Source organism: Callorhinus ursinus, unplaced genomic scaffold (genome assembly GCF_003265705.2).
Source record: "Callorhinus ursinus isolate GAN/ISIS: 27379988/994484 unplaced genomic scaffold, GSC_fseal_2.0 scaffold29, whole genome shotgun sequence".
In the NCBI taxonomy this organism is placed as follows: Eukaryota; Metazoa; Chordata; class Mammalia; order Carnivora; family Otariidae; genus Callorhinus; species Callorhinus ursinus.
In genome coordinates, this window is record NW_027397091.1 from 3,509,317 (window position 1) to 3,524,020 (window position 14,704).

Sequence of the window (14,704 nt, forward strand, 5' to 3'; positions counted from 1 at the left end):
ATTATATCTTAGTCATATCTTTGAATGACTTCCAGTGTCTGGCAAGTAGTATATGCTCAGAAATGGAGCCATGGCTTAGAACAGATGAATACTCAAGAATGGAATCAGTCACTTCTACTCCTGGACTCCGCCACTCAACAGAGAAATAAAAAATTTGAAGTACATTTTTAAGGAGAGGTTATGACTAAAGGTGGGGTAGGGGTGGGATGGGTGAAGAGAGACCCTTTAGCCAAGAAAAGGAAAGTCATTTTCAAAGAAAAATCAGGAATTACTGAAATGTTAAAAACAATTACATGAGCTTGCAACCATAGGCATCTCTAACCTTCCTGACTTCAAGGGGATGATAATAGTAAAAGGAGACAGTAACAGTGCTTATGATAATCTAAGGTTGGTGTGAGGAGTAAATGAAATAAAATATGCAGTGTGTGGACCACTGCCTAGAACAGAGCACATATTCAGTAAGTGGTGACTATAATAATAAAACCTCTAGCAATGTCTGCCATTTACTGACTGATCACTTTGTGCCAGGAGCCATCCTCAGGGATAATATGGATGCCAAGCAATGGGTGCTTCTTCACCGGAGTAATTCACTGTGAAGCAAGAAAGGAAGGGTAGCCTTTCTGGAAACATCAAGATAGTTGCACTTCAAGGAGCTCTTTCCTGCTGTTTTTCAGTGGCACTTTCAGTGACTAGAATTTTCTCTAATGCTGGAGGAAAGAACATTTGCTGATTCTGCAACTTGGTGAGCAGGTGGAAAGCCTCGTACGTGCTCAGCCGTCACTTCGAAGAGCAGAAAATCCTACATTTCTGAAAGGAAATCTCCAGTCCTAGGATTTCTAGCTCTTGGGAATTTGAAGCTTATTTTGCGTAGCAGTTCCTTTCTGTTCAGTTATAGAGCTCAAAAAAGGCCGTTACATTAAAATTAGCCTTCCTGTGAGGGCTATTCTGAATAGAAAGATGGCACAGACCCTGCCTGACTGCCCTGAGATGCCGATGAAGGATCCAACAGGTGGGTCATGGGATAGCCTCTCACATATACTCCACAGCGAAGCCCTCAAGGTGATTTGGAGAATCCATCATCAGCTGAAATTGCTTTGTGTGCTATCTTAGATGGCCTATTCAAGGGCACATGGACCAGACAGCCCTCTGTGCTACCTGCCAGCTAATTAATTTACCTCCAAAATGCAAAATTATGCTTACTGTTCTCACTGTTCTTCCTTCTTTTCCACCACTGTTTTTTTTTTAATTAACCTTGTTTTTACCTTTGTTCACTGAAAACAGTTTAATGGCCCTCTCACTTATACAAGTGAATTATTTGGAATGCAGATAATTAACTACATGTCTCTGAGCCATTCTTTGACACATGACATCATAGAGATTTACTGTCACCTTATATGCAGTCTCTGACAATATTAGTAAATGTTCTGTTTTGATTGTTTTCAATATAAATGCTGCTTTTGGAGCCTGAGTTTATAATACAGAAATGAAGGCAGATGCCTTGTTGAAATAGGATGGCTCATTATACAAGTAGTACTTGCTCACTGATTGACCTGGATGCCACAGATAGTTTGTATTTTATAGCTGGAGATGTGTTGGTTTGAAGACACAATTAAGTTTTAAGCAGAACTGTTCAGTTAACCTCAATGTGTAAGTAAAAGAAAGTTACTTATTTTCTGAGATCTCTAGGGCAGTGGTTCTCAACTGGGAGCAATTTTGCCCTCCAGTGGACACTTGGCAGTGTTTGGAGACAGTTTTAGTTGTCACAATTGGGGCGGGGTGAATGGAAGTGCTATTGGCATCTACTGGGTAGAAGCTAGGGATGCTGCTAAACATCATACAGCTAATTGCAGTGGTCATGCTTCTTAATCATTATGAACTTTCTGTTTTCTTACCTTAGCTTTTGACAGTTTTTCTCCTTCTTCACTGGGGCTCAGACTTACAATTCCCAACAGAGAAATTCTGTAGAGATATGGGAAGATAGTAATGAAGCTATGGGGGAGCAGGGAGGTAATTAACTAGTATTTCTCTGCTTCAATACTGAGATTACAAGGTCCTCTGGATAACAGAGTTTATAAGGGCTTACATGTTTCCTGGTAACATTTATATATAAAATAAATTTATTTTAAAGATTTTATTTATTTATTTGACAGAGAGAGAAACGTGAGAGAGGGAACACAAGCAGGGGGAGTGGGAGAGGGAGACGCAGGCTTCGCACTGAGCAGGGAGCTGGACGCAGGGCCCATTCCCAGGACCCTGGAATCACAACCTGAACGGAAGGCAGACGCTTAACCACTGAGCCACCTAGGATCCCCAAAATAGATTTAGTTTAAAAAATCACATGAAATAACCAATCTTCGCAATGTCCTGTAGAAGATCATTGATTAATCTTTGTAGTTGGAAGCAGTTATTGAGTGCCTTTTGTATATCAGGAACTAGTTATTTTCCCAAATTTTGGTGAGACTAAGAGACTTTATACAATTAGCTGGTGAGTTGTTCTGAAAGTGTTGGCTTATTCATGACCAGAGAGTTCCATCTCTTTTGTAGCCTTGGCCAGATTTTATAAAGTGTAGCCTCTTATTTATTTATAATGGACTTTGAGATCCTTGGATGAGATGTATTACATATGTGTGAAGGATTAGAGGGCAGTTTTTAATAACAACAGGAATAATACTGCTTTGTACTGCTAAACTGTAGATCTTTTCTTCTAAAGATTTAAAGCCCATTATAGACATAATTTGATTGTTGCTCTATTGCAACAGTGTTTTTCCTTCTCTCCCTGTCCAGTCAGATTTTTTCTTTATTAAAGATGGCACGAATACTTTCTCATGTTATGACCTCTTTGATAAACAGCTCAGGATGTTATAAAAGCAAAGCAGGAGATGTCTCAAGTAATTAGGGGCAGAAGGCTCGCTGATGCTCGGGTGTTAATGTTGCCAGAAAGCTCAGCTATTTGTGGGTTGCTCAGTATGTTTTTGTACAGATGTGTGTGAGGTTGAGTTTCAGCCATATGCCTGTGAAAGCATCAGGAAACATTTTGTCATGCTACTTCCTTGGGTGATCATTTATGACCAAAAGAAAAAAAAAAGTCATATTTCTGTCTTGTGAAATTGAGCTCGAATTCTGGGTAGTTTAGCAGTAATCAGTGTACGCCTGGATCACAGTTGCGTGGGATGGTTTGTATTATATACCAATGGCAACTACTGCTCTAAATATGGAAATTAAATACTTTAGGTTCAGGCTGCTTCAAATCTGTGGGTAGAAAATGTCTGATCTTTTCCAAGATAAGTTTAAAAGTGTGTGGAGTTTTCTCTAGGGCTACAAATTCTATTCACATTCATATGTATTTCTTTGGGGATGGTCCCTTGAGGCCTCTTGGCAACCACCCTCCTTAATATGGGGAGAGACTGGGATCCATAGGAATGCCAAAAAAAAAAAAAAATCAAAACGTCCTCAGAAGATTACCAGAGTGTGGTTGATCTAGATACCAAATCCAACAGTTCCAAGCCTCAAAAGATGAGTATCAAACAATACTTGGCTTCCTTCCCTCTAGGCATGAGACATTTACATTTACCCAGAATCAGTCCGTAATTTGGAAGCTTCTTATGTTACTGACGGTCTCAGATCCTGCACCAAATTTCTCGTCCACTCTCCTAATCACAAGTCGTCATGTATAGTGTTCTGGTTGCAGTCTTGATGCTTCTATTATCAGCCCATCATTCTGGATATATTTCACAGAGCCTTGGCGGCCGTGGAACAATGCTCTACTATATACAAGATGACCAGACGGTACTCACCTAGTAAACTACAGGGCTTCCTTAATGTGGCCCAATCAGCGTATATTACAGCTTCACTTAAAAATTTGTAAAGGGATGAAATTGACATGATAGCTCAGAACTGATTTACTATCGCCTTGCTAGATAATCTGAGTCTATGACCTTCTAGTCATCAAGCAAACTGTGCTGTGCTATGCTTTGCCCACCCCACCCACCTTAGAGGCCACGTGCAACCGTGGTGGACAGTTTCTGTAGCACCAGTGGCTTCTTACCTCAAGCACTTTCGACCCTTTGCCTGAGGGTTTGCTTATCCTGGCTTGGGGCAGGGCACTCGTGCTGGGGAATCAAGCACTCTCAGGATTGACCCCCAACTCCTGAGGGATAGACACTTGGTGGATATGAACCCAGGTTTGCTCACCTGCTGGGTCCGTCCTGAGCTGTATTCTACATAATGTCTGAGAGGGTACCCAGTGGGCTTGAACCTATGCATAACATAATCTTTCCTCAATTCCATCTCTCTGCCTGCCCCAGCCTCTCCCTTGTGATTTTCTGCTATCACTTCCCCAATAAGCTACCTGCACCAAATTCTTGTTTCAGGATCTGTTGTCAGGGTAACCCAAACGAAGGCAGCATCTAATACAGTAGGCCCCCAGGGAGCCCTCTTCTCCTCACCCTACATTCAGGAAGTTACTAACTGCTTTTGGACTCTGTTTCTTAAACAGCCTTCATTTGTCTCCTACCATACTTCTAGAGCTTAGTTCAAATCCCTCATAGCTTATTTAGTTAATTACAGTGGCATTCTAATGGGTCTGTCCATTTAATCTGTTCCCCCCCCCCCCCATAACTGGACTTCTTCAACACTGCCAGAGACACTTTTCCAAAAGACAAATCTGATCCTGCTCCTTCCCAGCTTCAAACCTTTCAGTGGCTCAGGCCTTTCACCCCCTAGCCCTTGCTTCCCCACTCCACACCCTTCTCGAGCACCATACTATTGCACATGCTCTGTGACTACAAGGTAGGGTTTATATTCCACTTTTGTCCAAGCTCGTGGACTTCACAGTTTTAAAGACAAAATAAACCTCACCTTCTCTTTTCTTCACCAACCCCAGCCAGTGGTGTCTTCTTCAGTCCTATCACTTTGTCTTGGACTCATCTCCATGAAAGCCTTTATCCCTGTTGATTGTTGTATGAATATATCCCATCTTTACAGCTCAGCCATGAGTTCCTGGAGAGCAGTAAGCTCATATGATTTCTAGCTCCTGGCTCAGCACCAGGCATGAAACCAACATCTGATCCTGACAAGGCAAGTTGGCCATTCACTTTGTCCTTCAGAAGTTTGTTCTGGAAAATATGGTGGGGCCAAGGTTTGGGAGGAGGCTCTCTGCTTTGCTAACACTTAAGAACTGCTTAATGAAGAGAGACAAATTGGTGAGGATGGTTACAGGATCCAGAGGTTTGGTGGGAAAATGTGATTAAAATAACGGCTAAATCTTTTATATCAAAAAACATGAGGGGCGCCTGGGTGGCTCTCGGTTAAGCATCTGATTCTTGAGCAAGCTCAGGTCTTAATCTCAAGGTCATGAGTTCAAGCCCCACATTGGGCTCCATGCTGGGCATGGCGTCCTCTTAAAACAAATGAACAAAAAATGTGACTGGTGCTTCATTGTTACACCTATTTATTCTGCCATGTTTAATTTCTTTTGAGTGGATATACTTCCAAGCCCTTGCTGAACATGTAGGGGGGTATAGAGGCAAATGTGCAGGAAACTCTAGTTCTTTGGGATTTATTTTGCCCCCTTTGAGATTTGTTTTGTTAAGACCCAGAGTCACTGAAGTCAAGTGAAAGAAAAATTATAAAGTAAAATAAAACAACATTCAGTCCCGTCTAATCTTGGCTTGAAAGGTACCTGGATTTCTGTTGGCTAGTTGTACCTCAGTGGGGGAACATTATGTGAATCAGCCAAAACATCCAGCTCTGTTCCTTTTGAGGGAGGACTTGTGGGGAGGACTCTGTTTCTCTGGTGTTTTGGCATGGGCTTTTGCTCCCTTCCCTATGGAAACATCTCCATTCTTTCTGGAAGCCAGATTCCCATCTCCTGTCTCTGGGAAGGGGTGGGGCAGGCAAATTCACCATAGTTGATACATGGTCTAGAATGGGCTGTTGATTCTAGTGTTTTGGGAAGCTGCACTCCATAACTTCAGCCTCACCCGACTAGAACTTCCTAGTATCAGGATAATATGGTGGAATGGAGAAAGTATGGCACTTCATGGGTGTCTCCATGGAGCCGCTGTGGGTGTCTGTGTGCTGAGAAAGGGCAGAGACACCAAGCAGGGTTGAGGTCAATTGTGGTCACCACAGCCACCTCCTAGCTGCACTGGAATACACAGCCACACTCGTGGTGGTGGCTGGGATGTGTCTCCCTGGCAGGATGGGAAGCTAGGTGTTCCCAGCCTTGCAAGGGGCTGGGAACTTCTTTTTAATTGGGTAGAGCCCTGAGGCCTTTGTAATGGGATATAGGCGTACCCTGTAATACAAATAAAGCCACAGGTGTGGGTCTACCCCGGGGAATGGAGACAGGAGACATTGGCCAAGACCAGGCAGAGAGGAGGCTGGGAAGCTGCTGCCTGTGAGCCGAGCACAGGGGTCCAGTTCCCACGCACAGTGAGCGGCCTGTCTCCCTGCCCGAGTTCCCAGCAGAGCAGCCCTCACAGATCCAGCCCAGGGTTTCGCTTTCTGGTATTGGTTTCCTCACTCTTTCCATGGGGAACCTTGGTGTGCCCTGTCCTCTGGTGTTTTTTTCTCAGCCTGCCCAGGCCCATCTGAGCTTGCAAGGTGGTGAGTCCTGAGCTCCAGGCTGAGGCTTTGCCCTTGACCTCTACATTCCATCTCTGCTCTCGGATAAAGTCCATCTTTTAAAAACGAAAAGCAAGGACTAAAAAAATACATATATTCCATCAGTGATAATAATACTTTTCTTTATTTTGATCCATTTTGAAAAGTATAGGATATTTCTTGTTTTTTAAAGATTTTATTTATTTATTTGAGAGAGAGAGAGAGAGAGAGCACGAGCAGGGAGCCCGATGTGGGGCTCAATCCCAGAACTCCGGGATCATGACCTGAGCCGAAGGCAGATGCTTAACCGACTGAGCCATCCAGGCGCCCCCAGATAGTTCTATTTTAACAAGAACAGTTATAATAGTTTACATTAAAAAAATGTTTTCTCTGTGACCTGGTTCTGTGTTAAGCACTTTGTTTCCATAATTTTCTTTAATCTTCACGACACTTCTTTAAGGAGGATATTACTATGAACTCCATTTATAGACGAGGAAACAGAGGGACTGAGAATTTAAGAAACATGCCCACAGTCAAACAGTAAGTGGAAAAGCTGGGCTGGCAGCTCCACCGAAGTGTTATAAAGATTTCCCATCACTTGCTCCTTGCTTAATACATGCAAACAGTGTAGACCCCGGGCTCTGGGGAGCATCCGGGAGACACTCATGGTGGATACAGTGCTGCAGCAGAGGCACCCTCTACCTGTTGCAATAGACAGTGGGACGCGGGCGTCCCTATTTTTATTGGCCACTTACCTTCGCAGGGGCACTCATCCCTCTTTCGGAGGTATTCTTAGGCTGATTCCCTCCTAGCATGGATTTCCAGACAAATTGTTTTCATGCCCCTTCTCCTCGCTGCTGCTGGTCCCCCACTTCCTGTCCCACAGAGCCATGGCTGTAACAATAATAATACACATAACAAATCCTCAGTTGTCCGTTCCACAGGAAAGAATGCATCTGTCCATTCAGGAAATCCCCGAGAAGCCATTACTGTCTTCTAAAGCTGCACCGCCTGACCTGGAAGCTACCAGCCCCATGTGGCTCCTGAGCACGTGAAGTGGGGCAAGTTGTGATTGAGATGTGCTATGAATGGACACTGCCAAATTCCAAAGGCAGTAACAGGTGAAAAAAAAAAAACAATGTTAAGATCACTTGTTCATAACTTGTTAAAGATTGACTACAGGTTGAAATGATGGCTTAGATAAAATACATTCTTTTTTTTTTAAAGATTTTATTTATTTATTCATGAGAGACAGACAGAGAGAGAGCGAGAGAGAGAGGCTGAGGGAGAAGCAGGCTCCCAAGGAGCAGGGAGCCTGATGCGGGACTCAATCCCAGGACCCTGGGATCATGACCTGAGCCGAAGGCAGATGCTTAACCATCTGAGCCACCCAGGCGCCCGATAAAATACATTCTTAAAATTAATTTTACCTGTTTTTTTTAAAGATTTTATTTTTTTGAGAGAGAGCTGGAGAGAGAGAGAGCACGAGCAGTGGGGAGAGGCAGAGGCAGAGGGAGGAGCAGACTCCCCTCTGATCAGGGAGCCTGACAGCACGCTGGATCCCAGGACCCTGGGATCATGATTGGAGCCAAAGGCAGATGCTTAACCAACTGAGCCACCTAGGTGGCCCTTCCCTGTTTCTTTTTACTTTTTCTAATGAAGTTAGTAGGAAATTTAAAATTGCATATGTGGCTCACATTACATTTTAGTTGCACAGTGCTGCCCTAAATCCTGTGCTCACTGTTTGGGGCAAAGAAAGGAGAGGGGCACAGTGCTGCTCTGAGTTCCCAAGCTTGTGGGGTGTTTGCTTCTTTTGATGCAGGTGCTCCCAGACCCTGTGGGTGTCCCTGTAGAGCACATCTGCATTTTAATGGAAGGCAGATGCTTTCATCTGGTTGTGGGAGTACAAGCATCAGTGACCAGCTGCCGAGGTCAATGTCAGCCCTCAGGTGCGGGATTGTAGAGGTTGGGCCTCTCTGCGGCTCCCTGGCACAGCGCCTAGAGCAGAGCCCTGAGCAATCAGTAGCTGCTTAGTGGTTACACGTATCTGGGTCTGAAAGCTTTCTGCCTGGTGTCCCTCATCACACGGGCGGTTGTCTCCTCTGCTTGTTCCAGATGGGTTCCTCCCCCCTGTTGCCACACTGGCCCCGTCACCAGCCCTGCCAGGCCTCCCCCGTTCATGACTCTCCAAGCACCCCTTCTATGTCCCAAGTCTTCACTAGAGCCTCCCCCACCTCTCACTTAGATCCCACCTCTATGCTAGCCAGGGACCCGTACACTCTAGTAAGAATCAGAGTCACCTGGTGGACCTGTTCATACATACGCTGCTGAGCCCCACCCCCAGAGCTTCTGACTCTCTGGGCCTGGGCTGGGGTCTGAGTATGTGCATTTCTAATAAGTTTCCAGGTGAGGTAGATGCTGCTGGTCCAGGCCCACACTTTGAGGATCGTGGGCCTAGCCTGATGATCTTCCTAAAACACAAATCTGGTCAGAATGCTCTTTTCCTAAGGCCCACCAGTAGCTGTTCAGAGCCTTCTGGATAAAACGCAAACTTCTTGGGGCCCCATCCTAGGGCCTTCATGGTCTGTCCACTGTGTGCCGCCCTGGGTCCATCGATGAGGCCTATGCTTCCCCCATGGTGCTTGTGGTTCTCCCGATGGACCAGAGTCTGTCTCACCTCCGGGTGTCCTGCCGGCTGCACACTTTCCTTACTTTCCTTCTCTCCTTACAGGTTGTCTTTCCCAGGCTCCTGTGATTGCCAGCTTCCTGCTGGGTTGGGCTAATGGGACGTACTGGTAGGAGAGGGGAAGGCCGGAGGGGAGAAACCAGGTTGATTTCTCTTACCTTTCTATGCTTTTAGCAGCACCTCGAGCAGTAGCTATGTCTTCTCCGTGGCTCTGGCTTCTGGCAGACAGGTCCCCTCTGCCAGATCACCCTGGCCCTTGGGCTCTGGAAACACCACTTCCTCCTGAGGTCCCTGCTGCCCTAGGGGTAGAAGAGGCTTCCTGCTGTCCCAAGTACCTGGGCGTTTCTCTGCTCCTGTTTGGCTTCTTACCTCTTCTGCCATGATAAATGCATAAAGGTTATACCACTGATGTTCAATAGAACTTTCTGTCATGATGGAAATGTCCTTTCTATATCTGCCCTGCCTAATATGGCAGCCACTGGCCACATGTGGCCATTGAGCACAACTGAAAAACTGAAATTTTAATGGAATTTAACTTAAAGTAGCCAGCCACATCTGACCACTGGCTACTAGTGCACTGTATTAGACAGTGCAGGGGGCAGACCCTGCTTACTATGCAGCCATGGAAATTTAGGAATAGATTCTGAAATTGACATTGAAAAGAGAAGAGGTTTTCTGTGCTGTACAATGTGGTCTTTCTGTTTGCATGTAAGCTTGCCCTATCTGTCTGTCTATCATCTATCTGTCTATCTATCATCTATCACCACGAGCATCTATCATTTTTATCTATCACAACAAAAGCTGAAAAGCGAAAATAATTTGAAAGAAATGTTACCACATTTATATAGAATGGATCATATACCTTCATACTTTATCCTTTAGATACTACTGAGCAAGATTTATGAATTCCATGTTATGCACTATGATGTAATATGATGTTTTAAGAGTACCTGGGGTTTGTTTTAATCAGGTAAGGTAAGATGTGCAGAAACTGAAATGACTATCAAAAGAGAAAGGATCCCTTCTGCTGTGTGTTGGCTTGCATCTGGCTTGTTTCTTCTCTCTCTAATATTTGTTAGACTTATGTCAAATTAGAGTAGATAGGCTCTAGCTGAGGGCCTAAGGTGTTTGCTCCTCTTTTAACCCTCATTAAGCATCCCTGCTGGGCTGTCAGTCACCACTCTAAGGATAGATTCCTAAGGACATGGAATGTCATCAGAAGCCAAGTGACCACTCAGTATAGGAGTTGATCCAGTGGAGCTGACCCTACTACCCTAAGCTATTGCTTCTTCTCTCCATGCCAAGCTTGGAGGTCTCTGCCACAGGCCGAGTGTATTGCCCTCAGCACCTGACTCTGTAATATATGGGATCCATATTGTTGCCCAGGAGAATCTTGCAGTAAATAAACTGTGCCCCAAATAGGAACTGTTTATGGCATTGGGGACTTTCTTGATTCTTGAGCCAACCTCAGGAGCAACAATGCCGCGTCTCCATCCTGGGTTCTTCAGGCTTGTGGAACAAAGGGACCACCTCCAGTTTTTCAGGATCCTGGAAAGCCCATGTACTGTGTTTTTATTTTCTTCTCTTGTCTTAGCAGTGTACTGGATTCTTGAGGCTGTCGCTTCTAGATTAATATAACTGCTCTTTTATAGAGCACCCATTTTTGCATTATTTAGTGCTAAGACTGACACAAAACAAGCCAGTAGACATAGCAGCAATTCTGGTGGCTGCATAACTTGGATAAATTAACCTCTCTGTGCCTATTTCTTCAATTATAAAATGGGGGTAATAATAAAACCTAGCTCATAAGGTAGCTATGAAGGTTAAAAGATTGACCTTTTGTTAGGTCTGTACATTTACAATTCAAGACAAATATGTGATACCCAATATATGGAAGCTTGCTGAAAAGGAATTAGTAAAGTAAGGAGTGAGTTTAGGATAGGCCATATAAAAACTCATGTGGGATTTTGAGAATTTCCCTTACTGGAAAATAAATCCCTTAGGCAGGGGCTCTCCCCTAGAGATCCATATCAGCTTTCATGTTAAACTGAGAGTATATATTTGAATCTGACTCTACTGTGTGCTGAATCTGATGTCCTTATGAATTCTGGAGGAAGGATCAAGCTTTGATAATCTGTTCAATTAACACAGATAGCTGTCGATCCCATACTGGGCTCAAGTACATGAGACCAAGATTCAGTGGACTAGTGGCCCTAATCACGTGGGCGCATTGGAACAGAACACCCACTCTGTGTCAGGCTTCCAGACTCAGCTTTCCTGACTCCTGGGTATCTCCAAACTGCCTGCTGAACTTGAGCCTAATCTCCCTCCCTTAATCTCAATTTGCAGATTTATTACCTGACATCCCCCACCCCCACCCAGGGGAATGGCTTTATTGATTTCTAACTATACAATGGGAGAGGAAGATTCACTATTTAGACTTTTTTTTTTTTAAAGATTTTATTTATTTATTTGACAGAAAGAGAGAGAGAGAGCACAAGCAGCGGGAGCAGAAGAGGGAGAAGCAGGCTTCCCGCTGAGCAGGGAGCCCGATGTGGGGCTCGATCCCAAGACCCTGGGATCATGACCTGAGCCGAAGGCAGTCACTTAACCCACTGAGCCACCCAGGTTCCCTACTATTTAGGCTTTCTAAGCAAATTATAAACCCTTCTAACATGGGATGTACAAGAAGTTGCTTAGCGGACTTATTCATAATTGCCAAACCCTGGAAACAAGCCAAATGCCCATCAGTAGGAGAATGGATAAACACATTGTGGTATATTCATCCAATGGACTATTACTCAGCAATAAAATGGGACAAACTAACACACACAGCAACATGGATGGAGATAAAAAAAGATTTTGTTGAACGGAAATAGCTAGATAGGAGTGTGTACTGTATGATTCCATTTATATGAAAACTTACTACAGTGACAGAAATCAGAACAGAAGTTATCTCTGTTGGAGAATGGTTTAAAGGCAAGGGGCACTGGGGAGCTTCTGGGGTGCGAGAAAAGTGCTATGTTTTGACCTGTATGGTGTTTATATGGATTAAATGGTTAAATTCACTGAGCTGTAGTGTTGTAATGCTACTGTATGTAAATCATACCTCAATAAAGACTATTAGCATATTAACCTTTATAATGGGGAAAACTTATTATGAGAGAAAGGAAAGAGAATATTTAATAATACTTATCAAATGAGAATCCTTTAAGAATGAGAATTCCTGTATGTCTTGCTAGGATTTATTTCAGTGGCTGATTAGCTAAGGACCTTTTGTTTCTTCCTCTTCCTCCTTTGCCTGTGGGCCTGGTTTCAGTGCTTATTGATACCTTAAGTGGAGCACCGGAGGAGAAAACCAAGTGCCGAAATTCGCAGTTGGAAGGCAATGTAGTGTTCAGAAAAGGACAGATTTGGGGGGGGTCTCCTAGAGGCAGAGCTGGAATAGGGATTCTTGAGCAAGTGTTTTGTTGAGGGAGAGGTCTCTGGTGAACCTGTGAGGGAGTGAGGGCAGCAGGCTGGGGCACAGAAAGAGGGTGGGCAAAGAGGTGTGCTGGACTGATCCCACAGAGTACTCCAGAGTGTGGATGGTGCCACAGAGTTGTTTCATCTGGAGGCAAGAGGATTGGGCTTTAGCATCCCCGTGTCTGTCGATCCCTGGGTGACTGTGCTGTGTTCCCAACGAGCTGGTGCATGCACCTGTGTGGTAACCTCTAGGCATTTCTTGGCCAGGCAGATCCTGTCAGGCGAAGGCACTTTTCCTGATGAGGGGCAGCTGTGAGCTGTCAGCAGAGACAGCAGCTGGGAGATGGGGCACCTCGCTAGTCAAGGGGATCTGGGTGGGCTACCAACAGCTCCTGCGGGCAGTCACAGCCGTGCAGCAGGTGTATAAGATAAATCGGTATGCCACTTCAGGTGATCACAAGGCAAGGGAACTAGGGAATGCATATGGGAGGGCCACAGAGCCTCACCTCAGAGCTCCGGGAGAAGACGGATGGGCCATGGACTTCCTTTAGAGAAAGTGCGATATGCTGGCACCTGTTTGGAATTTGAAGAGCAACCTCTAAAGAGACAGCCAAGTTATGTATTCCAATTACAGACACTCAAAGTACTCTATACTTTTTCTTCACTGTATTTATCACAATTGCAATTAAATTATAATTATTTCTGCACTTAATTTCATCCCCTCCATAATACTGTAAAAGCCGTGAGGAGGCTCATAATACTACAAAAGCATCTCTGGTCTCCAAAGCCTGGTACCCAGTAGGTGCTCAATAAATAGTGATGAATGAATGAGTGAATGGGCTTAGAAAAATGGAAGGGAGGTGCTCATAGAGGTGACATCTTTTGTGAATTATTTCATTACCTGAAATACCTTCTCTGCTGCCCATACCAATCCTGTATGTTAGTACTTTAGTGCCCAGCTCACTACCTACCTCTGCGAGGTATCATCCCCCAACTCCTCCTGCACAGTGTCATCTAACACTAATGAATATGTGAAGCCTGCATACCTTGCTTTTCCAACTGTTTTTATGTCTTTACATATAATCTAACTCATTATGGAAAGGGGATGGTTGGAATTTTTTTGACAATCAAGTTCATGTCTTCTGGTTTCTAGGATGCTTCTTGTGCCATTTCCGTTATTTGCAAAGCACTTCCCAGAACCATCACCGACAAAAGTATTTTAAAAATCTGCATAATCAGAGAAAGACATGTATCATATGACCTCACTGATATGAGGAATTCTTAATCTCAGGAAACAAACTGAGTGTTGCTGGAGTGGTGGGGGGTGGGAGGGATGGGGTGGCTGGGTGATAGACATTGGGGAGGGTATGTGCTATGGTGAGCGCTGTGAATTGTGCAAGACTGTTGAATCACAGATCTGTACTTCTGAAACAAACAAATAGTGCAACATATGTTAAAAAAAAAAGAAAAAGAAGAAGGTAGCAGGAGGGGAAGAATGAAGGGGAGTAAGTTGGAGGGGGAGACAAACCATGAGAGACGATAGACTCTGAAAAACAAACTGAGGGTTCTAGAGGGGAGGGGGGTGGGGGGATAGGTTAGCCTGGTGATGGGTATTAAAGAGGGCACATTCTGTATGGAGCACTGGGTGTTATGCACAAACAATGAATCATGGAACACTACATCAAAAACTAATGCTGTAATGTATGGTGATTAACATAATAAAAAAATAAAAAAATAAAAAAATCTGCATAAGAGTCATTCCTTTATTCTTTGACCCAGTTGTAAGTGATCCTTTTTCCTCTGAGTTCTACCACTTGGAGGACACTTACTTTTGCCTCTTTGTGCGGGAGTCCAGACCTGTTGGCTCCTTTACAATAAGACCACACATTGAGCTTCTTAGTGCTCTGTATGCTGTAGGTGCACAATAAATGTCTTTTGTACTATTAA